This window comes from Macaca mulatta, chromosome 8, assembly GCF_049350105.2.
Source record: "Macaca mulatta isolate MMU2019108-1 chromosome 8, T2T-MMU8v2.0, whole genome shotgun sequence".
Taxonomy (NCBI): Eukaryota; Metazoa; Chordata; class Mammalia; order Primates; family Cercopithecidae; genus Macaca; species Macaca mulatta.
In genome coordinates this window covers 6,859,541-6,884,926 of record NC_133413.1, presented here as the reverse complement: position 1 = coordinate 6,884,926, position 25,386 = coordinate 6,859,541, and the positions used below count along the sequence as shown (strand labels likewise).

At 42.2% G+C, this 25,386-nt stretch overlaps 1 long non-coding RNA gene across 1 annotated transcript; it reads left to right on the top strand.

The window, feature by feature from the left end:
* Nucleotides 1-247: 247 nt before the first annotated feature.
* Nucleotides 248-12,219, top strand: LOC106999651 (uncharacterized). Its single transcript, XR_013397639.1, has 4 exons — nucleotides 248-274; nucleotides 7,879-8,003; nucleotides 8,386-8,478; nucleotides 11,058-12,219. It is a non-coding gene; the product is annotated as an uncharacterized LOC106999651 (long non-coding RNA).
* The last annotated feature ends 13,167 nt before the right edge of the window (nucleotides 12,220-25,386 follow it).

Below are 25,386 nucleotides of genomic sequence, written 5' to 3'. Positions count from 1 at the left end.
GAGCTTATTCTGTTTATCAACAAACAGTTCTCACTTGTTCTTTTTCTCTTTTCTCTCTGCTTCTTATTCTCTGCTCAGACTATGACAGAGAGCATCACAGGGACCCTATGATGTGTCTGTATTTGGCTACATGTCAGCATCCTTTCAAAGGTTCCCATATCTAGAGGGTGGAGATCATGTTCTAATTCTCCTTCCCCAGCAGAGTGCTCAACGTGTAACTGGGGATCAGCAACTTTTCCTTTAAGTGGAAGGATGAGGAATGAAGGGTGTTCCGGTGGGTACATATTGGCTCCTTTGCTCAGCTCAAGTGACCTCTCAAGCCTGTCCTACCTCCCACAGTGGGAAGAGAGGAAGGGGGCACTAGAGTCATGTGTACAATATGGCTCCGTCTTCTCAAATCAGGGATGAACTTCTGCCTGTTTCTGGATATGTCAGTGAGGGCAGACACAGAGAAAGGGAAAGAGAATGAGACAGAGAGAGAGAGACAGAGACAAGAAGTGGGAGAGGGAAATAAAAAGAGAGGAGAGGGTAAGGGAGAGAAAGGGAGGGAGAGGGGGAGAGAGAGAAACAGAGGAGAAACGGCTGAGATACCAGACAGTGGATTTAGAGTTCCTGGTTCCCATAAGGCTCTTTGTGTGAATCAGAACAAGTTTTTTTCCCACTGGAGAGCTACATCCCTGTGTGTCCAAGCCTTTTCCACTGGGCTGCATCTTGATATGAATTAGAACATGTTATCTTTAAGTTGGAGATTCTCCACCTTAGCACTATGGACATTTAGGCCAGATAATTCTGCTTTGGAGGCCTGTCCTGTGTAGAATGTTTGTAGTCACATTCCTGGCCACTACTCACTAGGTGCCAGTAGCATGTATGTCAAGTTGTGACAATCAAAAATGTGTTCAGGTATTGCCAAGTGCCTCCTGGAAGGCAAAATTGCTCCCTGTGAGATTCACTCACTTAAGTGAATGTAGCTGAGTGCAGGAGTGCATGGTTTGGAGAAAGGATTGTAGGTGGGTTTTTAGTCATTCCCTGGTGACTTTCTCTGCTCCAGTTGCTTTCTTGGCCAGGTACACTTGTGCAGTGCACAGTCTCCACAACTGTACATAGCAGTCCTGCTGCTGCTGGTTCCCATGCATTCCTGTGTCATGGCTGAATCTCTTCCACTGGGTTCTCTGGGACACCCCTGAGTCCTTAAAACAAATGTGCCCTTTATACTTTGACTGTCTCAACTTTAGTTTTATTTGTAAGCAAACAGCCATGGTCCTCTTCTTATCCCTCTATCTCTGTTTATGTTTCATCAGAAAGGTGCTACTCTTTATGTTAGCACAAGTAGCTACTGTCTGTCTTTCGAAACTTTTTGCAAGTGTGAAAGTGTTTGGTTTGAAAGGTGTTACCTGTATTCAACACTCATCAAATCTCTTCTTCAAGGGCCTTTTCTTTTTTCTCTGACCTTTTATTTTTGGACCAAACACATCTAAGACACCATAGAGTGTATCAGTTTCCTTACAAAAATGTGGCGTCATTCACCTTATTAACGCTGTTTGATCTTTGACAAGTGATAAAGATGTGACATGAAACATATAATTTCTCATAACTTGAAGATACTCCAATTAGCATATATGAGACAGGAAAAAATAAAGAGGGTATTTTCTAATTAATTGAAAATCATGCTTAGATTTAGAATGGTGCTTCCCAAACTATCAGGTCTGTAAGTTCACAAGAAGGAATCAGCACCATTTTAAAGTAACAAAATAACATTTTGAACAAGTTATTTTTATTTCTTCTTATTATTTTAAAGAAGTTATTATTGAAAAGGTGATCATGATTGCAGTTTCTCCCTGCAGTATCTGTTGTCAGGCTCACAGGTGCAAAGTCTGAGTGCTAGGTGAGATTCTACAAGTGTCCAGTCTCTTTTTCATCGAATGAAAAAATCTTTACTCTCAATTCTAGGTTGTCAGGAATGACAGAAATTGTTTGGTGGCTCTGTAATACAGTTTTGGATATTTTATCAAATATGGCCCTGGAAATTATAGAGCATTTTCTTACTCAAGAAAATGTTCAGGCACTGAGACACTAAATCGATGAGCGTCTGTTGCACTCAGAGGCACGCTGAATGTTTGAGCTTTCAAGGTTGCAGGGAGTGAATCCCTAATTCATGTCTGAGCTGCATTTGGGTCTAAAAAGTACTCTTTTTCCATGTTCGATTATAGTGTTGGAATGTGATTTCTAAAGATGCTCCGTAATATGTCATCACATTTGTTCCAGTGAGAAAAGAAAAGCTCTTCCCGGATCGGCCCTCGCCTCAGGTCTCCAGCCACACTGGCCTTTCTGGACCAGCCGTCCTGGGACCTGCTCGCCCCTGTGTGTTTGCACTCATCTCCCCTTAGTTCTCGTTGCATGGCTGGCTCTTTTGCATCTTCAGATCTGTCCTCAAATGTCGCCTCTCCAGAGAGGCTGGTTCTAAAGTGGTGCCCCTTGGTCATTCTCACTCCCATCACCCTGTTTAGTTTCTCCCCAGCATTTATTGCAATCAGTATTGACTTTGCTGACTTGTTTACTGTGTTTTCCCACTAGAAAATAAGATCCCCAAACTTGGGGCTGCATTGCGTCCACAGCTGTGTTTCCAGTGCCTGGAACACAGTAAGTGCTTGATAGACAAGACTGGATTTCTAAACGGCTGCTTCTTCCCACTAGACAGTATCTTTTAAATCCTGTAAATGTATTTAGATTTTGGTTTCTTCTCTGCCTTTTTTAGACGAAAAACTAGTTTTGGATGGAGAACATTATTTTGTACTTTTTCTTCCTGAAAAATAAACCTGGTTTATCAGGGAGATGACTATACTTTCTTTGAAAATGATGCAAGGGCTTTGATGGCTTTATGCTGCTCTTTAGAAAAATCTCACAACTTTCAATTCACTGGGAAGCAGGAGCACATGGAACATCGGTCCATTAAAGTCCAATTTTCAAATAATTGTTATTGAATTTTTTTTAAAAATCTTTCTTCCTTTCTTTTTCAATTGTGTGGAAGAAATCACACTTTTGGATGAATTGTCCCAACACATGCAATTTCAAATTCTATGCTCCCATGCAAGTCCTGCTCACAATTGTTACAGGCTGAATTGTGTCCCCCCGCAAATGTACATGTTGTAGGCCTAATCCCCAATGTGATTGTATTTGGAGGCAGAACCTTTAAGGAGGTAATTTGAGCTAATGGGGTTATGGGCGTGGGGCCCTAATCAGATAGGACTGATGTCCTTATAAGAAAATAAACAGATATCACTCTCTCCCTCTCTCCATATAAGCACACAGGAAAGACCACTTGAGGACACAGAGAAGGCAGCTGTCTGCAAGCCAAGGAGAGGGACTGATGTGGTTTTGCTTTGTACCCACCCAAATCTCATCTTGGGTTGTGGTTCCTGTGGTCCCCACGTGTGGTGGTGGGACCTAGTGGGAGGTAGTTGAATCATGGGGGTGGTTACCCCGATACTGCTGTTCTCATGACAGTGAGTGGGTCTCATGAGATCTGGTGGTTTTATGGAGGGCAGTTTCCTTGCACATGCTCTCTTGCCTGCTACCATGTAACATGTGACTACTCCTCTTCCTTTGCCTTCCACCATGATTGTGAGGCCTCCTTAGCCATGTGGAACTGTGAGTCAATTAAACCTCTTTCCTTTATACATTACCCAGTCTTGGATATGTCTTTATTAGCGGCGTGAGAACAGACTCATACAGGGGCCTCACTGGAAACCCTGGTGGTACTTAGATCTTGGACTTGCAGCCTCTAGGACTATGAGAAAGTAAGTTTCTGTTTCCTAAGCCACCCAGTCTGTGGTATCTTGCTATGGCAGCCTGCACAGGCCATATCAATGAACATATAATTTTGAATTTTTCAATTCAGCTTTCTATTCTCATCACTAGTTCTGTGCTAATATTTTAATGAATGCACATTGAACCATGCATTTATTTTTTAATTTAGGGATAATGCACAATATAGTACTAAACATCAAATAGTCAACTTCAACGTAAACCATAACACTCATTTACAAGAAGAGTTGCAAGCTGTCAACAAAAATTTAGCTGACTTCAACTGAGTACATATGTTACCTTTAGGAAAGTAATGATTCTGAAGATGACAAGAGATTTCTGTAAAAACTATAATTAATGTAGCATTTCAAATGTTTGAAATGGATGTGAAAAATAATTTTGTTGCTCTTTCCTCTGAAGCAGAAATGAATTGAAAACCACTTGATGGGGTCTACATTGCAAAATACAGAGCGTCCTTTCTTTCACACTTTATGATTTGAGGATGTCGACTCCTGATGGGTCAAGAGTCTGAGGGCATGGTGTGTTAGTCTATTCTCACATTGCTAATAAAGACATACCAAGACTGGGTAATTTATAAAGGAAAGAGGTTTCATTGACACAGAGTTCAGCATGGCCGGGGAGGCCTCAGGAAACTTACAATCATGGCGGAAGGGGAACCAGGCACATCCTTCTTTATGTGACAGAAACAAGGAGAAGTGCCGAGTAAAATGGGGATACTGTCTAGTGGGAAGAAGCAGCCATTTAGAAATCCAGTCTTGTCTATCAAGCACCTACTATGTTCCAGGCACTGGAAACACAGCTGTGAACGCAATGCAGCCCCAAGTTTGGGGATCTTATTTTGTAGTGGGAAAACACAGTAAACAAGTCAGCAATTTATAAGGGATAAGCCCCTTATAAATCCATCAGAACTCGTGAGAACTCATTCACTATCATGAGAACAGCATGGAGATAACTGCCCCCGTGATTCAACCTCACACCAGGTCCCTCCTGCAACACATGGGGATTATGGGAACTACAGTTCAAGATGAGATTTGGGTGGGGACACAGCCAAACCATATAAGATGATGAGGGAGCTTGCCTTTAACTGATACTGAGTCTGCACAGGTTTGAAGACACTGGGGTATAGAAGACATGCTGGTGACCTCTGTGTGCCTTATGGAGCCATGTCTCCCACTTCTTCACTGCAGGTTGTGCCCTGGAAGACTGACCTCTGTTGACTGCATCAAGAGTTGCCTTTGTCCTCTCACCTTGATTGGGTTCAGGTGATAGGAAGTACCTGCAGGAGATCAGAGAAGGGTAGGCTCAACAGTGCCCACACCCACGGTACCCATGTCCTAATCCTTAGAACCTACAAATAATGACCTTATAGGCACACAAGACTTTGCAAAGGTGATCAGGCTAAGAGTCTTGAGATGGGGTGATTGTCTTGGATGGTCCAGATTGATCCAGTGTCATCACCAGTGGCCTTATCAGAGAGAGGCAGGAGGATCAAAGCCAGAGAAGGAGATGTGGTGATTGAGGCAGAGACTGGGTGATTCAGCCATGAGTCCAGAGGGCCTGGCCACCTCTAGAAGCTGGAAGCAGCAAGGTGCAGATTCTTCTCTGTGTTCTTCGGGAGGAAACAGCTCCAGTGACATCCTAATTTTAGCCCCATAAGACTCATTTTGGACTTCTGACCTTCAGAACTTCAAGAGAGTTTGAAAAATACATCACAGACCACTGGAACATGTTTTAAGTGGCAAACGATATCATTCTCTTTTCTTTTTAGCTTTTCACCTTAGGAAGGAGGTTGCTTCACTTTTTATTTGACATGGAATTGTTTCTGTTGTTTTCCTAAACCCGGAGAGTGAAGGAAGCCATCCTCCAGGAGTCAAGACAAACTTTGGATGTAATTCCTGTTGATTTCAAGTAGCTTCTCTCTCTATAGGCTGGTAATATAATGGAAACATTTGTCCTGCCGCTAACGCAGACATTTGTGTTGTTTTAAGCCGTTAACTATTTTGGTAAATTCTTGGAGGAGCAATAGGGAGCTAATTAAAGGGGGAGCAAGAATGAGATGAAGAAGCTTGTCCTGCCTCCTCCCATGCTCCCTGTGGGTGGCATCTGATGTGGTTCAGGTCTGTGTCCACGCCCAAACCTCATGTGGAATTGTAACCTTCAGTGCTGGAGGTGGAGCCTCGTGGGAGGTGATTGGATCACGGGGGTGCATTTCTCATGAATGGTGCTGTCCTCGCGATAGTGAGTTCTTGTGAGATCTGGTCGTTTGAAATTGTGGGGCACCTCCCTCCTCTCTCTCTTGTTCTGCTTGTGTCATGTAAGGTGCCTGTTCCCCCTTCACCTTCTGTCATGATTGTAACTTTCCTGAGGCCTCCCCAGAAGCCAAGCAGATGTCAGCACTATGCTTCTTGCATAGCCTGCATAACTGTGAGCAAATTAAACCTCTTTTTTTAAACAAATTACCTGGTCTCAGATACTTTTTGTAGCAGGTGAGAATGCCCTACTACAGCATCACTGAGCTGCGCACATCTCTGTCCTTCCTCTCACTTCCCTTCAGGCCCAGGAGTGGGAAAGAAAAACTCTCTGCCTGCCCCACCCTTGCAAACAGAATTTCTTCTACACTTCCCTCATTTTATAGGAATTTGAATTTGCCGTTGTTTCCTGCTGAGCTGCTATGAGGGGTAGCAGCAAGGAAGCCAGGATAGGACTCTGCGGAAGATGAGCTTGCACAGTAGCCTCCGCTCTCTGGCCAGGGTCTGCCTTTTTAATTGAATCCCTTCTGGGCCCTAATGAGAACGAAATTCATCCCCCCAACTGGTGACCTCATTCCTCAAGCCCCAGTGCTGTGGTTGCTATTTCAAAGGGTCAAATTTGGTTCATGTGGAGAACATTTCTCATTGGTTTCCAAGGGTTAACAGTGGGGAAGATAGAGTGAAGAAGATGGAATTAAAACACTGTCATGAGAAGTTAAAGATGTGTTATAAAATGTATCAGAAAACTTAAGAAAATGCACTCTTCTCATGTTTTTAAAAACAATGCTTAAAGAACTCTTACTCTGAGTATCCTATTTTTTTTTGCTTGTTTAAAAACAATTTTTTTTTTTTTTTTGAGACAGAGTCTCACTCTGTCATCCAGGCTGGAGTGCAGTGGCGCAATCTTGGCTCACTGCAACCTCTACCTGCCAGGTTCAAGCAGTTCTCCTGCTTCATCCTCCTGAGTAGCTGGGATTACAGGCACAAGCCACCACTCCCAGCTAATTTTTGTATTTTTGCTGGAGATGGGGTTTCACTGTGTTGGCCAGATTTGTCTTGAACTAATGACCTCAAGTGATCTGCCTGCCTTGGCCTCCCAAAGTGCTGGGATTACAGGTATGAGCCACTGTGCCTGGCCCAAAAACAAATCTTAAAGTAAAGACCTTTTTTTTTTTTTTTTGAGATGGAGTCTTGCTCTGTCGCCCAGGCTGGAGTGCAGTGGCCAAATCTCAGCTCACTGCAAGCTCCGCCTCCCAGGTTTACGCCATTCTCCTGCCTCAGCCTCCCGTGTAGCTGGGACTACAGGCGCCTGCCACCTCGCCCAGCTAGTTTTTTGTATTTTTTAGTAGAGACGGGGTTTCACCCTGTTAGCCAGGATGGTCTGGATCTCCTGACCTCGTGATCCGCCCGTCTCGGCCTCCCAAAGTGCTGGGATTACAGGCTTGAGCCACCGCGCCCGGCCAAAGTAAAGAACTCTTATTCTGAGTATCCTGTTAATGTTTTGAACTTTTGGAAATAGCACAAAAAACTCTCTGAAGAAGGGGAATAGGATCTCTGTGGAAGGAGAAGAAAGTTTGAGCAAACTATCCAATGGGAAGCAATGAGGTGACAATTTCTCTTTTCTTATTCCATGGCTATTTCGTGGCTATGCACTGGCCAGGTGGTGTCAGTAATGTAATCCTCTGCTGTGATTTAATGGTAATTTAAGGTTTAATGCTAAATTTTCTGGTAATGTTTGGAAAATACATCACTGACCGTTAGAATGTGTTTTAAGTGACAAAACGATCTCATTCTCTTTTCTTTTTAGCTTTTCACCTTGGGAAGGAGGTCTCTTTACTTTTTATTTGAAAAGGAATTGTTTTTGTTATTTTCCTAAACCTGGAGAGTGACGGAAGCCATCCTTGAGGAGTCAAGATAAACTCTAGATGTAAGGTCTGTTGATTTAAAGTAGCTTCTCTCTCTCTGAGACAGTAATATAAACGGAGCATTTGTCCTTCTGCCACTCATGCCGTTCTGCCATTTGTAGTGGTCTGGGCTCCCTGTGGGTGGAATGTCTCACTGGGCATTGTGAGAAGAGGAGAGCGGGATTCTGACCCAGGCGCTGCTGCTGGAGGCTCTGTGACACCCGCACATCGTCACTTAACATGCAAGGGCTGTCTATGGTCACTGTCACTTTTCAGTGCATGATGTAATTAGTATTTCATGACTGTAATAGAAAAAAAATGCTCTAGTGTCTGTGCGGATGATTGAATAGAAGAGAAAGCTACTCTGTGCTTATAACACAGGGTTGTGTTTGTCCCTTCTTCTCTTCCAGCTGAACGGTCACCAGGTCACGGAATTCCACCGGGAATGGGAAGAGCCTCTGGAGCAGCACGCAAAGTCCTGCTATCTGCATTCTGTGGTTGGAGTGAGTTGGGTGAGTGGAGCCAACCCAGACCTTGGGATGGGGCAGAGTAGGATCCGCAGGCTGGCTCTGCCCCACCTAGTGGGCAGGGATAGGTGCTCTGGGTGGGGACTCTGCAGGCTGGGTTCCTTCACTCCTCAGGCTCCTGTCACCTTGCTCTTGGCCACTGCTGTAGGCGAGCATTGGGCAGGCAGATTTCTCACAGGAGACAGACAATTTCAAAGGCTTGGTTGCTGTCTATCCTGTCATCCCCATGCACTCACAGGATGAGATTTTCTTAACCATTTGGCAAAATAAAATTTAACTGTCAAAAATAAAGGTCTGATGCTGCCTATGAACAGCTTTATATTTCATCCTAATGCTTCTTCTTTTTTTTTTTTTTTTTTTTTGAGACATGGTCATGCTCTATTGCCCCGGCTGGAATGTAGCAGTGCAATCATAAATTGTAGCTCACCACAGCCTCAAACTTGTGGCTCAAGTGATCCTCTCATGTTAGCCGCCCAAGTAGCTGGGACTACAAGAGTGCACCACCATGCACACTTTTATTTTATTTTTAAAAAGTTTTTAAGGGATGAAGTCTCACTATGTTACCCAGGCTGGTCTGGAACACCTGGGTATAAGGGACGCCCCCCTTCAGCCTCCCAAAATGTTGAGATTACAGGCACAAGCCACCATCCCCAGCCCTATATATATGAAAACTTCGGGACATTATCCATCTCCTAAAATCAGGGTAGAGTAATTTTTAAACCTACTCTCCTGTATTCTGCATATCAGCTTTAGTTGCTTTCTCTTGCTGAGCCTTCTACATTCTCCAGGATTGTTTTATTCTCCCAATAAACACAGCCATTTCCTTGAACAGGGGAGGTAATACCTGCGTAAGTCTATGTACAGTATGTAGCAAACAATGTGAGTAATTTCTAAACTATTTTGCTTTGCAATAATCAAGGGTTTGAAAACCCTAGATGAGAATTGGCCCTCTGGTGCCTCACTCTCTCAGCTCTCTCTCTCTCTTCTCCATTTTCTTTGCTGCTTCATGCTTTCCTCCATCTTTGTTATGTGTCCCCTTCTTTCCTAATTATTTTGCCTTGAAATGCTGCTTTATAAACTACGGTTCCTGAGTTCTCAAGCTTTCCATATTAAAGTTATGCTAAGTCCCGTATCTTGGTGGCAGCGCATCAGTCTTTCCTCTGCGAAGTCCTTGCTGACATATCCTTCTTGTCCTCTACTCCAACGTCTGCTCTGCAAGAGCCGTCTGGCTCCAATGCCTCGTGCCAAGCTGCTTTGAAATCGTTTCTGAAAACTTACCGTTTTGCTGAAAATGGCTTTCTCTAGTGGAGTCTCCAGTGACAGATGGTCCGTTTCAATATTTTCCTGCCCACAAAAAATCCCAATAGTCATAGAAAAGAAATGTCTACCTTTGTAAGGAGCATTCTGGGTGAGGTGTCTAGGGTCGCTTTCTTTGCTTGTCATTTCCTGCTAGAAGTATGTTAGATGGAGGCTGTGTCCTACAGAGCCATGTTTTGCATAAAGTCTCATCAACTGTCAGCATCATGACTTAAAATGCGATAATGAGGTAGAGACATTCAAGTTCCAGATTGCTCAGACAGTGCGGAGTCGATCATGCCTGCCTGGCTGTCCAATTCAAGCATGCAAGCCAGCACATGTGTGTCTCTTTCAGCATTCTGAGTTGGATGACAATTTTACTTTGGATGGATTTTATGATTTACATAGGATTATATACATCTTCTATAAAGTCTTTTGCCTAAGTTGCGTTGAGACTCTCAGAAGGGTGACTTTCAATAGGGAATCCTGGTACGTATGGTTGTGACATTTGAGAAGAGCAAACACTTGGCACACTTCCACATTTTCAGCAGCACTGTGAAAACTACAAATTTATTTACACGATTTGTTGGAAAACTGCAGAAATTCTCCACTTTTTTTTTTTTTTTTTTTTTTGAGACAGAGTCTTGCTCTGTTGCCCAGGCTGGAGTGCAGTGGCGCAATCTCTGCTCACTGCAAGTTCCGCCTCCTGGGTTCACGCCATTCTCCTGCCTCAGCCTCCCAAGTAGCTGGGACTACAGGCGCCGCCACCATGCCTGGCTAGTTTTTTATATTTTTTAGTAGAGACAGAGTTTCACCATGTTAGCCAGGATGGTCTTGATCTCCTGACTTTGTCATCCACCCACCTCGGCCTCCCAAAGTGCTGGGATTACAAGCGTGAGCCACCGCACCCGGCCTAAATTTTGTTTCTAAAAGAAGTGAGAGTGAGAACTAGAGGTAATAAGATGACGTACAAGACAGAAAATAAATTTGCTTGAGAAGAGTAAACCCTCAATCATCCCACCTTGGCTGAAAGTGGGCAAAAGGCAGGTTGCAAAAAGCAGCAACAATAGGTTTATCCTCAGATTTGTTGCTGCTTTTTCTTCTACCTGGAAAAGCTTTCCATCCTCATTTTGTAGCACATACAATCTGATCGTTTCAGACTAGAGAGCCAATGTAACTACTTCCAGGGTACGTAAGGTTTCTTGATGGTCTTTATGAGGACTAATAACAAGTTGTATACCTGTTCTCTTTCTTTCTAGAGTTTTCAAAATGAGTTCTGGGAAATGTTAGGCTGTGTATAAAAGAAGAAGTGGTCTTGAGAAAGGCCATGGTACCCATGACTGGAGGTCCTGGACACAGCCTCTCCCTCATCTCATCCGTGGAGAAGGTTCCCTATATTAGTTCATTCTCACATTGCTATAAAGAACTACCCGAGCCTGGGTAATTTATACAGAAAAGAGGTGTAATTGACTCACAGTTCTGCAGGCTGTACAGGAAGCTTGGCTGGAGAGGCCTCAGGAAATTTTCAGTCATGGCAGAAGGTGAAGCGGAAACAGGCACATCTTCCATGGCTGGAGAAGGAGGGAGAGAGAAAAGGATAAGGCACCATACGCTTTTAAACAACCAGGTCTTGTGAGAACTCACTCACGATCATGAGAACAGCCAAGAGGAATTCTACCTCATGATCCAATTACTTACCACCAGGTCCCTCCTCCAACACTGGGGATTACAGTTTGACATGAGATTTGGGCGAGGACACAAATCCAAACTCTATCATTCCCCATCATGTTACAACACCTACTGTTCCTTGCCTCAATGCTTTCAGCTGGCTTCAGTTGCCAGTTTCTGGTGTTTCTTAATTGGGTTTCTTAAATGGTTTTTGGAGGTTATGTAAAATTGTGTCACCAAAATATGTGTGTGTATATCTGTCTGCATACCTGCACGTAATCTCGTGAGGAAGAGATTCAAACATTTTCATCATGTTTTCAAAAGATGCCGGGATCCACGGAAGGTTAATAATTACTTCTTCTTCTGTCCTTGTTCAGTATGGGTTCTCTCAGTGAAATTAGGTGAATACATCTTGTAGCCTGACAATGAGAATATAGATTGTGCTATAATTTAAGTGTGTCTTCCAAGAAGCAAGTGTTGAAAGCTTAATCCTTAAGGCAACAGTGTTGGGAGGTGGGTCCTGACGAGGTTGATGCCATCATGATGGGAGTGAGTGAGTTACTCTGAGAGCAGGCTCCTGGCAACAGGATGAGTTTGGCCCCCTTCCACTGCCCTCTCACACACACTCTCTTGCCCTTCTGCCTTTCATCATGTTATGATGTGGCAAGAAGGCCCTTGCCAGATGCCAGCCTCTTGATCTTGGATTTCCCAGCCTCCAGAACTGTAAGCCAATACATTTCTGTTCATTATAAATTACCCAGTCTCTGCTATTCTGTTACAGCAGCACAAAACAGACTAAGACAGATTGCAAACTCAAAGGGTTTTGGAAGCAAGGCGGGTAAAATGAATGACCGCAGCAGGTGATCTACAAGACAGTAGGGAGTGTTGGGGCCTGTGGGCAACTTGGAGAGGGGTGGCTTATTTAAAGCACCCTAATTTAGTCAAAAAGTTTACATTCAACTTAACTGCTGGCTGAATATGGTTCATAGGGACTGCGTTGCCATTTATGACAACCTCTGCTTGTTGAGAACGAGAGAGAGAGATAGCCTTCTCCTTGTCTTTATTTTCTGTTTATCTGTTAGAAATGCAGAACGATAGTAGGTGGATGGGATAGGAGCTGGTCATCACGGGCCCCAATCAAACAACATCTTGACATGATTTATAAGGATTAAGTCCTTTCAAAGTGTTCATTTGAATCTAGAACAAAGTAGAGAATTTCTGACATGACCTGCTCATCGTGCCCAGCACGGCCTGGCCTCTGCCCGCCTCTCCCACTGTCTCTGGGCCTCTTGCGACTCTCCTTTCCTCTCACTGAGCTCCAGACTTCTTTCTTCTCTCTGCATGCATCTGGCTCTTTTCCACATCAGTCTTTATGCTCTTTTCTCCACCTGGCAAACCTTTAAATTCACTTTCATAGCCAACTCCTACTCAGTTCTTTAGGTTCTAGTTCATATTTTTTGTTTAAAGTATTACATCCTTACTGTTCGTAGACAGCAAACTTCTTGAGAGCAAGGATCATGCAAACCATTTTTGCTGCTGAGCTTTCTAATGCAGCGCCTGGCACCCAGTAGGCACTTAATACACATTCCTTGAATGAGTCCACGGTAGTATCAATGATTAGAGATGAATAGATGCCTGGGAAAGCTGATCTCTTGGGTGAGACTTCATGGTGGCACAGCCTTGGTGTGGTCACCATATCCCACGGACTGATTCTCAATTTTGTAGGTTTCTGAACCTGAGTTGTATGTCTGTCAGGACTCAGTGGTTGATTGAGCCCCCTAAACTTATGGGAGACTGTGGTTTAAACTAGAATGCTGATTTTAAAATTCATTAGAAGACTGCGCCCAGTGGCTCACTCAGCACTTTGGGAGGCTGAGGTGGGTGGATCACTTGCAGTCAGGAGTTCGAGACCAGCCTGGCCAACCTGGTGAAATTGAGTCTCTACTAAAAAAAAAAAAAAAAATTAGCCAGGCATGGTGGTATACACCTGTAATCCCAGCTACTCGGGAGGCTGAGGCAGGAGAATCACTTGAAGCTGGGAGGTGAAGGTTGCAGTGAGCCAAGATCACGCCACTGTACTCCAGCCTGTGCAACAGAGTGAGACTCCATCTCAAAAAATAAAATAAAATAAATAAATAAATAATAAATAAATTCATTATAAAACTAAAACTTCTCTTATATCTGAATGCCTAGGTCAGCCCACCAATGTATTTCCTCATTAGACATTGACAAACGTGGAAGAAAAACAGTGGAAGAATTAGAAGAGAATATGGAAGCAGAGTGTGATCTGGAGTCATGTTTAGTGACCACAGCAGGTATGGGATGTGAACAGCTGAGTTAATTGAGCAGGTTAATGGGGATGGCCTTGCCTTCAGTGGTATTGGAAGGAACCTGACAAAGTATTGATCCATTTCTAGACTCTAGGCTATTGCCTAATAATTTGTGTTGTGTTTCCTCTGAAGAAATAAAAGAGGATACCAAGATTCAATAGATACCAAGCGCTCATTTACGTGGCCAAACCTTTATTGAATAGCTAGATCTGCTCTTTCTGCTTTTGACCTCAGAGACATAGTTACTTGTAAAATGATTTCTGCAGATGGCTAATCTAACATGAATTGATTTCAATAAGCTTTCAGAAGGTGAATTTACCTTGACTTTGACTTCGATCCTCTGTGCTAACTTATTAATAATTAGTAAATGATTGTTGATGGAATACATGCTGTTTGAAACCAGTTCGTCTTAGTTTTTTCAAGCTGCTACAACAAAAGGCCTGAGACAGTGCAGTTTAGACACAATCAAAATATGCCTCACCATTTTTTTTTTTTTTTTTTTTTGAGATGGAGTCTCACTCTATTACCAGGCTAGAGTGCAGTGGTGTGATCTTGGCTTACTGCAACCTCCACTTTCCTGGTTCAAGCGATTCCCCTGCCTCAGCCTTTTGAGTAGCTGGGACTACAGGTGCGCCACTATACATGGCTAATATTTTGTATTTTAGTAGAGACGGGGTTTCACCATATTGGCCAGGATGGTCTCGATTTCCTGACCTCTTGATCTGCCTGCCTGATCCTCCAAAAGTGCTGTGATGACAGGCATGAGCCACTGCTCTTGGACATGCCTCACAGTTTTAGGGGCTGGAAATCTGATATCAAGATGCCAACTGACTGGGTGTCTGGTGGGAGAATGACTTCCAGGTTCATAAATGGCACCTTCTTGCTGTGTCGTCACGTGGTAGGAGGGGCCAGGGTGCGCTCTGGGGTCTTTTCTACAAAGACATTAATCCCATTCACAAGGGCTGTGCCTTCCTGACTCAATTACCTCCCAAAGGCCCTACCTCTCAGTACCATCACTTTGGGGCTTAGGATTTCTACCTGTGAATTTTGGAGGAACACAAACATGAGACACAGCCCTATGCCATTAGGACTTACTGCTTATAACATTACCTGGTGAATGATGATGGGGAAAGAGGGGCCAAATAGTATCTAATTTTGGCTTATTTAAGTTGAGTTCAGTTTTCCAGTAGGTATAAAGGCACATGCAAACAAATAACAGCTCATAGTAGAAGACATAGAGATACGTGTTCAGAGAAGCAAACCTATGTTCTTTTAAAATTAATACAGTACTTCAACATTTCATGTAGCTACTGGAAAAAGAATAAGCCTTTATCTTTTTAGTTCATGTAAAAGCACTTTGGAATGGATTTTTTTCAGGATTGGGAAGTAGCATAAAATTAATGTCCCTTAAAGCCACCTTATAGATTTTCTGTCTGAGACCCCATTAAGGCAACCTAAGTATTGCCATGCTTGCATGCTGACCAGAGTAGAAGTATCACTCATATTTAGAGTTTTAAAAAATGCAATCACAGGAGAAATCAACAGGTGTGGCTTTTGTTTTTTCTTTCTAAACCCTGGCTTAAAGCACAAGCGCACAATTCTCAGAGCAGGGGACCATGACCATCCCATACTATTTATATGCACGGATGAGGCTCCTCAGTAGGTGCCAAGTCTCTGCTGCAAAGGCTGTAGCCCTACAAAGGCTGGAGACGGGCACAGCACATATTTTATTGTGCAGGACAATACAAAGCTGAAGGCTGCTTTATATAATTGCCTTTTGCTGCTGCGTAAAAAAGGGTGGACGTTGGAAAGGCAAAACCAATTACTTTTTCTATGGTTGTCTTTATACATTTTATGTAATTTTAGATTTGTCGTATTATGCCAAGAGAAAAAGTTGACAGATCAATGTCCAGTAGACTTGTTTTTTGTTGTTGTTGTTGTTGTTTTACATATGGCTACATATAATTCATATGATTAGTAGGATAATGTCCTTGTTACCCCCATGAAATCTATGAAGTCCTCATACCTGCAACTTGCAAATGTTATGTTATTTGGAAAAAAGCATCTTTGTAGATGTAATTAAGTTAAGGATCGTGAGATGGGAAATCATCCAGGTGGGCCCCAAATGCCTTCAGAAGTGTCCTTAGAGAGAGGCAGAAGAGATTTCACAAACACACAGCTGATGTGAGTATGAAACAGATGGGAAAGTGCTGCTGAACTGGAAGGTGGGAATGATGTGGCCACAAGCTGAAGAATGTGGCCATCACTAGAAGCTGGAAGAGATAAAGCATAGGTTCTCCCCTAGAACCTCTAACGGGTGTGTGGCTCTGCTGACACCATGATTTTGACTCAGTAATGCTGATTTAAGACTTCTGGCCTCCAGAACTATGAGAGAATATATTTCTACTGTTTTAAGTTTCTACGTCTGCAGTAATTTGTCACAAGAAACAAATATAAGAAGTAGCCAATATATTGACTGCGTTAGCATTTTAGCATTGAAATCTTATAAAGGTGTCATACATCATCAAGATGGGAGAATTTAGGTTTCATTTTCTGCTCTGCTACTAGCAACTTGCTTACTTCCTGCCTCTAATCAACTATTTTTCAGTTAAGGGAGAAATGATTTAGACAAGCTAAAGACCTTGCAATAACTTTTTTAATGATCAGGTTTATTTTTCCTTTGGCGCAAAAGGGCATTTGTTGCATTACTCACTAGATGTCCTCCTATGTGAATTTGTGCTTTCAAATGTTATATTCTTGGCTTTTTCTAGCACCATCGTGGCTCACTGGTTTCATACTCCTTGACTCGGTATTCAGCTCCAATTTTCGTTCTCTTTAACTGAAAGAACTGCATGGTTCACACAGACCTGGAAATACAACCATTAGAATTAAATTACCATGCAAGAGTGCCCTGATGAGCTTCACAAAGACGTAGAACCCATGTGCTTTTGGAGTTGTTTTAGCACCCCGTTTGGAGCCAAACAGTCTCACAACTCCCATGATGACATCAGCTTTTTTTACACCTCTTAAAGTAACAACATGAGTTTTGTCTTCCAAAGGGTAATTTTGATTTCTTACAAAGGTAAGAAAGAAAAATCTGGAAAATGATTAAAATAAAAAGGCAGGCACACAAGGGGTAAATACCTTCAAGAAAGCAGTGTCATTGCTTAAAATGATGTAGATGAGACAATGAAAGAACCAAACTGTCACAGCAAATTCTTTACAAATTAATGCCATGATTCCTCAGTACTGTAGGCATTATAGTTCTGGAGAGGTTACAGGTTCCATTTTGATAACATGGAATCATTATATTTTTATGACTATATAGCTGACAGTAAAAGGAGCAATGATAATGATTCTCAAAAATGTAGGTAGATTTGCAGAATTCTAGGTGGACAGGTATAGTTCCTGCATATTGACAATTAGCAATATGGAAATATTCCTTATGGAACTTATGTGCTACACAAAATACAACTTAAAGTTGGTTACGCATCAGTTTCCTTTCAATTGAGATCTTCTGAATTTTTGGATTGAAGTTCTTATACATTACATGGATTCAATATACCCAATCTGATTGCTGGGGGTTTTATTTGGATGCATTTTTAAGTCTTATGAAATGAGTATATTATTATTATTATTATTTTTTTTTTGAGACGGAGTCTTGCTGTGTCGCCCAGGCTGGAGTGAGTGGCGCCATCTTGGCTCACTGCAAGCTCCGCCCCCCGGGTTCCCGCCATTCTCCTGCCTCAGCCTCTCGAGTAGCTGAGACTACAGGTGCCGCCATCACGCCCAGCTAATTTTTTGCATTTTTAGTAGAGACGGGGTTTCACCGTGTTAGCCAGGATGGTCTCGATCTCCTGACCTCGTGATCCACCCGCCTCGGCCCCTTAAAGTGCTGGGATTACAGGCTTGAGCCACCGCGCCCGGCCGAGTATATTATTATTTTTAATAATGCTTTTATATTAGCTATTGGATAATTTTAAACCTCCAGTAGAGAACGTTTGGAATAATTGTCAAAGGATAATAACGTATATACTATGATTTAAATATTTGTGTCCTCCAAACTCATATTGAAATTGAATTGCCAGCATAATGGTATTGGGAGGGGGCCCTTTAAGAAGTAATTGGGCCATGAGGGCTCCACCTTCATGGTTGAGTTTAGTGTCTTAATAAAAGGGCTTTAATGAGTGAGCTCTGTCTTGGCTCTTCTGCTTTTCTGCCATGTGAGGAAGCCTGTTCCTCCCCTCTGGAGGAAGCAGCGTTTGAGAGGACATCTGGGAGCAGAGACTGGGCCTTCACCAACACTGAACATGTGGCCCTTCATACTGGGCTCTCCAGCCTTCAGAACTATGAGCCAATAAATTTCTGTTAATTATAAATTATCAAATCTATGGTATTCTGTTATGGCGATACAAAACAAACCAATGCAATATGCTTTTATTGACAAGTGTAGTGTGTCACTGTGGTGAGATGTGTATTGGTAGATGTATCTACTGTTCACATTTTATGCTGAAAAGTGATTCATTATCCAAGGAAAAAATACAATTCTCTCATATCTCGGTTTAATAACTATACATAGTCGTATTTAATAAAATTAATTCAAATCTCATTTCTGGTAGAATATGCTGATATCTAGTTTTGGTTTTGATACTATATGAGTTTGATCATTTAAATTAATGGAAATGGTCAAGCTATTAGGACTTAAGACAATAGCATATATTATTCTCTAATACTTCATCATGGATAAGCTACTATACATTTCTAAATATTTATAATTTCCAGTTATTCAATTAGTGCTTAATTATTAACTCATTTTAAGTGGCCTTTGCATGTGGCTCAGTCATTCAAATGAGGCTAATGTCTATCTTTAATTTGGGGTTATTTTATACTCTGTTATTCTCTAGCTAAATTTTGTTTGCTGTATCTTTATTACATTTCATATATCTGCAAAGCAGACAGCAAAACATAACAAAGACATTAAAAAGTGATTAAAGGTCATAAAATCAGTACTCAAGTTTCTGCTTGAATCACTTTATGAAGATTATCTAACATGAGAGGACCCCATTTACTAAAAATTCCTCATCTTGAAGTTATACACATATGTATGAGCTCCTCACCAAATGATCTCCAGTCGCAGGTCTCAGACCAGTGTTTAGGTTTCCATTTCATATATTGATAGGTGCAATATGCTGCTTGCTGAAATATTATTCCATCTAGCAATGGGAATGCTGCTGGCGATACAGAATTATTTGCTAGTTAATTAGACAATATCATAAGATAAAGTTTTCTCCAACCATGCTTCTTTCTCAAGGCTAGTATAAACAAATGCCAAATTAAACATTTCAATGGAAATGAACTGGTATGGTAGTTCAAACTACATATAAAAGTTAAAAATTATAGTGAATTATTTAAAATATAATCAAGATGAAATTTTCCTTCTGGCAATTACAGAGTAAAATAATCTTGAATCCTTAGAATGAATTACTCTTCTCAGAGACAGAGAAATAAGTTCTTCGAAGAGAACAGGGAGGTATCCAAAATATATAGAGTTGTAAGATAGTTTAAAGATAAAACTAAATGAGTGTTGTGGGCCATTGTGAAATAAATATATCATCAGCCATCTCCAAATACAGCTTGGATTGCTTAGTTTTTATGAGACAATTAGAATGGGTTGTTTCAAAGTTTCAAAGTTAACTGAAGGGAATTAACTGAGGGCATGATATATTTTAGGGTTTCATTGTTCGCAGGCCTTTGAATAGAGAATGTGGCATATTAAATTACTTTCATTGCCATCTTGATTCTGATAGATAGGTGGGCATAGAGTCTCATTAATGTATGTGCCTAACAGATGTTATTCAAGCTGTCTGTGGCGTCGGCACAGATGGGCTGGATATGTGACCTGCCAACAAGACAATAGATGGATTTTATCTCAAAGACTCTATTCTCATTGACTAGAGAAGTGCAACTGGCCAACAAATGCCTGCAAGTGTCCAATGGAGAAGTTTGAAGTTCAGCATTGGGAAGAATTACATGCAACACATGTTGCTTGAGCACATGCTAAGGGTCAGGCTCCTTGTGGGGCACGTGGTCAAGCTCTTTATGATTTACAGGCGTGTGTGCAAGTAACTGTAATACAACTCAGAACAGAAGGTCCACCATAAAGATAAGGACAAAATCCATGTGGAAAATTAAGTTCAACCTGAAGGGTGGGTTTAGGGAGGAGGGTGAATCCAAATGGAGCCTTGAGCTATGATGGGGTTTATATGAGCAAATCTGGAGACTGTACACTCAGTGAAAAGAATTTGGAGATGAAATAACACAGGCAAGAAAGATAGGGCATGTTCTAATTGGTATCTGTATTACCCTGATAGATTAAGAATGAAGTCGAGCATGAAATAGAAAAAGTATATTAGGCCCAGATTATGGAAGGTGTTTAATGCTAGGCTAAGGATTTCTTTTTTTTTTTTTTTTTTTTTTTTTGAGATGGAGTCTTGCTCTGTCGCCCAGGTTGGAGTGCAGTGGTGCAGTGGTGTGATCTCGGCTCACTGCAACCTCCGCCTCCTGGGTTCACGCCATTCTTCTGCCTCAGCCTCCTGAGGAGCTGGGACTATAGGCGCCCGCCACCACGGCCAGCTAATTTTTTGTAGTTTTAATAGAGACGGGATTTCACTGTGTTGGCCAGACTGGTCTCAAACTCCTGACCTCGTGATCCACCCACATCGGCCTCCCAAAGTGCTGGGATTACAGGCATGAGCCACCATGCCCAGCCGGCTAAGGATTTTTGTTCTATATAAAAGGGGATCCATCAAAATTTTTTGAGCAGAAAAATAACCCAATGAATGTGATGTGGTAGTAAGATACCTGGGTGGTAATGTGGAGGAGGCATTGCAGCAAGACCATTGAAGGCAGAGATACGATATAGGGGACCACAAAGCTATTGTACAGGGTTAGGTCAGTGACTATGAAGGCTTGAGTTTGGAAAGTAGTCTTGGGAAAGTTTAAGAAGAAATGGGAGTCACAAATGAAAGCCATTTTACTGTGATGAAGGCATCAACAATGTTAATTCAAGAGATACTGGAACAAAGCAGAAAATGTCTATCCTTTTGCAAATCCACTCTTGTATTCAGAAAAGCTGAACTGAGTTTGACATATTTATAGGAAAGGCAAGTATTATGGGAAGAGAGAGATGTTCATATGAAGACATGTTTAAAATTTCAGGGTTTTAAGATTTGAAAATGCAATGAATGATGATATTTAAATTCTATATCTTCAGCTTTTGCAAAATTATGGAATTTCTGAGTTCTAGAACCATGTAGTCATCATTGAAGCATGTAGAACACAACACTAGGAAAAATGGAAAGGCTCCTTATTGGAGGGATGGTAAGTATATGGAGCCTATATTCTTGGATTGTGAGACCTTGCAATGCTCTTCCTTCATCTGAAGAGTCCTCTCCTCTTCTCTCCTCTTCCCTCTCCCCAGGGCTGAAGAACAAGGACGGTGTCAAGATGGGCATTTTTTTCTGTGCATAGCGAATTGGGAGGCAAAGAAAACTGCTGAAAAAAATTGGTAAGAGTTTGGGATCTTAAAGATATAGTAAGTTTGTGGTAGCCTCTGTGGATGTAGGGTGAAGGAAAGGCGGGGAGGGGGGGGGAGAGAGAGAGAGAGAGAGAGAGAGAGAGAGAGCGTGATTGTTCACGGTATTGAGACTTCAGTACTTGAGTCATGAGAATGTTGTCTAAGTGTCCTGGGCTTAGCAACTAAACCTGTGTGTATTTCTTCTTTATAAGGGTCTTATACACAAGATCTTGGACTCCTGTTGTGTTTCCCTAGAAATCCAAATTCTGCTAGCACCCATCTCATGTGTCATCACCTTAGGATGTCTTCCTGTGTATTGCTGTTGTCTTCGTCTTTCTCGGAGCATGGATAGTGTACTGTGTACAACTCACTCACAAGACTTATATCAGTGAACCATGTATAGCTTGCTAGTGAGTATTCCTGGAGAACTTGCTGAAACTCTATGATTCAGTTTATTTTCTGTAAAAGAGAGACTGAAATAGTACCCACCATGGTGTTGTTAGAGTATTAAATCAGACAATTCATAGAAAGGGCTGAGCTCAGTGCCTTCTACATAAGCTTTGATTCAGCACTACTGTCGTTTCCATCTGTGTTTTCCAGGACAAGACTGGGGATGGAATCAGGCTCAAGTAGTAGCATATTCCTTTGAATCTCAGAGTTACAAAGTGAAGGTTCTGTAATAATTAATTGCACAAATCCAGATATTACCATAAACGTTTTAGCAGCAATATATCCTGATGCTCAGGTTCTCAATTGATTGCTTCGCCAGGGGCAAATGTAACCATAGACAATTTTAGAGCAATTTTGACAGTCAGATATATTTTATGTGACCACTTTCATTGACTTCGGAGTTGAAAGATTCTACTGAATTGTCATACGAAGGATATTGTGATTATGTGAATTGGAAGAATGGTGTGAAATGAAGAAAGAGAAATCATATAAGCTATAGTTGAAGAATACAATGTATTTTTTAATATACACATTTCAGCAGGTTTATCATTTGAATTTAAAATCAGAGCTGGATGTCCTTGTATGCCATTTATTCAATTTTTGAGGGAGAAAATACTATTCTCAAGCGTATCATGAAATGACATTGCATTTACCACCCACCAGCCTGTGTTGATTGAATAGTCTTCAATGTTCAGGTGCAACCTCCTGAAAGTAAAGCATAAGTGAAGATATAAATGCAATAGGCTCATTGTCTGTAGATAAATTGGAGAAATAATAAACTGGTTTTTCTACATAACATATGACATAGAGAATTTCTGATGCAATATTGAAAATGCCAGAAATGTTAAATCTTTAGGCAACATTAAAAACTATAAGAATGTTTTTGTTCTTGTGCCTGGTCAACCAAGAGAAACAAGAATATAGTACTTTCTCCCATTAATAGTATAATGAATTAATGAATCCAGAATTGTTCTGTGGGTTGTTTCTTAAACTTAGGAGGTGATAATCTCTCTTACCCCATACTTAGTTCATTACAAATTAATCGAAAAAGTTCTTCTTTAAAAAATTTCTCAGATGGGCGCCGTGGCTCACGCCTGTAATCCCAGCACTTTGGGAGGCCAAGGTGGGCGGATCACGAGGTCAGGAGATCGAGACCATCCTGGCTAACACTGTGAAACCCTGTCTCAACTAAAAATCCAAAAAATTTAGCTGGGCGTGGTGACGGGCGCCTGTAGTCCCAGCTGCTCGGGAGGCTGAGGCAGGAGAATGGCGGGAACCCGAGAGGCGGAGCTTGCAGTGAGCTGAGATCGCGCCACTCACTCCAGCCTGGGCGACAGAGTGAGACTCGGTCTCAAAAAAAAAAAAAAAAAAAAAAAAAAATTCTCTTGGATTTATTTTCTTCTTTCCATGCCATTAAAGCTGAGCTCCCTTTCAAGTTTGGATTATTTTAGTGGTCTTTTTGAAAAGACTTCCCACTGGGATGCATTCTAAATGATTCTATAGGGCTACTATTTTTACAACACTACTTTCATCATGTCACCTTCCTGCTCTGAAATTAATTATTACTGTCTATTTTTTCTTACCTCATCCAATAAATAGCTGTTTCTTCACATTTTCAGGCTCAGCATTCCAGTCCCGCTCTGTCTCTCTAACTTATTTTTTCCCACTCATCAGTATTATTGTGATTCACTTGGAGCCCCTGTTGCAAGCACTTCTGCTTCTCTGTGCCACATTCCTTCTCCCCTTTATGCTTTGATTGTCCTGTCAGCTTCATCTCCTTTCCGCCTCCTGCAAGATCCACCTGTCTAGATTGATTCCATCCTCAAAGCCTTCTTGCTGCAAACTTGGTCATTATTTACAAACCCAAATCAGCTCCAATGTGCCCTCTTGCACAGCAGTGGCTGTAAAGACCCTGCTGCCATGGTGAGCACAGAGAATCCACAGTCCCTGGTGGCTTTCCAGGGTTGTGAGGTTGTCGCTGAGTCTTAATATTCTTGTCTCCCACAGGACTCCTGGGACATCAGGATGGGCTACCTGGTATCTTATCTGCAAGAGAGCCTCAGGGCTTAGAGTGATGAGGGATTTGGAATGATAGTTGGGTCCTGATATGGTTTCGCTCTCTGTGTCCATCCAAATCTCATCTTGAATTGTAATTCCCATCACCCCATGCGTTGAGGGCAAGACCTGGTGGGAGGTGATTGACTCATGGGGCTGGTTTCCCCCTTGCTGTTCTTGCGATAGTGAGTAAGTTCTCACGAGATTTGATAGTTTTATTAGGGGCTCTTCTCCCTTTGCTCACTCTCTCTCACCTGCTGCCATGTATGACATGACTTTGCTTCTCTCTCACCTTCCTCCCTTATCGTAAGTTTCCTGAGGCCTCCCAGTCATGCAGAACTGTGAGTCAACAGCACCTCTTTCCTTTATAAATTACCTAGTCTCGGCTGTGTCTTTCTAGCAGTGTGAGAACAGACTAACACAGGTCCTGAGATTCATGGGTTAAAAATGGGTTGGTATATAAGCCCTCCACTCCCACAATTGCTGGTAAGAGATAGGGAAAAAAAATCAGGGAACAGGTTGACCATTTGCAGCAAGTACATTTGAAGACCCCTTCCCGGCCGCTCTGCAGACTTCTCAGGTTCTTCAGAGAGGTCTTGGCGTGAGTGAAGAAAACACACTCCTACAGGAGGAGTTGCCAATACTTGGAAAGGAAGCTTGTCTGCATCTTACAAAGGACAGTAGGATCAAGGATGTGGAGTGGAGAAAAAGACCTAAAAGAGTAAAAGACTGTGGACAGGGGGTGCAGCAACACCACCACCAAAAAAACCCAAACCAGCAGGTACCAAGGAGCACCAGCCCTTGGGACAAACTGGTAGGGTGGGGGCGGGGGCAGAATGAGAGAGAGACAGGAGGATGAGGGAGACAGAGGAGGATGAGGAAGAGAGAGGGACAGGCAGAGAGAGAGGGAGAGAAAGAAAGACAGGAGAGAGGGAAGGCAGAGGCAGAAGGTATCCTCCTAGAAGCTACTTACTATGTTGGTGCCCAGGTTAAATGCCATTGAGAATTATTGTAAACCCTCAGATATTGAGGGCTTTGTGTTTTGAGACAATAGATGCAATATTGAAGTAATAAAGACTGCAGTCTTATCTATCAGAAACAAAAGCGCGTCTGTGCTTTGGAAGTGACTAACACATTTTCAGTCCCAGATTTATTAGTACATGCCCCATGGGTCAGGCCTTCAGGGCCTTTGCAGCCCCCTCTGGGATGTCTGGCTGCTGGATATCTTTCTCCTGGGGCTGTTTCCTGCCCTTCCTGGATGAGGCTCTGCATCACAGGTGCTTGAAGAAGCATAAACACATCTTGTTTCTTCAGCAATGTCTTAGTTCATTTGTGTTGCTATAAAGGAATACCAGAGACTGGATAATTTGTAGAGAAAAGAGGTTTATTGGCTCATGGTTCTGCAGACTGTATCATGGTGCTGACATCTGCTTCTGGTGAGAACCTCAGGAAGCTTCCATTCATGGAGGAAGCTGAAGGTGAGCCAGCGTGTCACATGGTGAGAGCAGG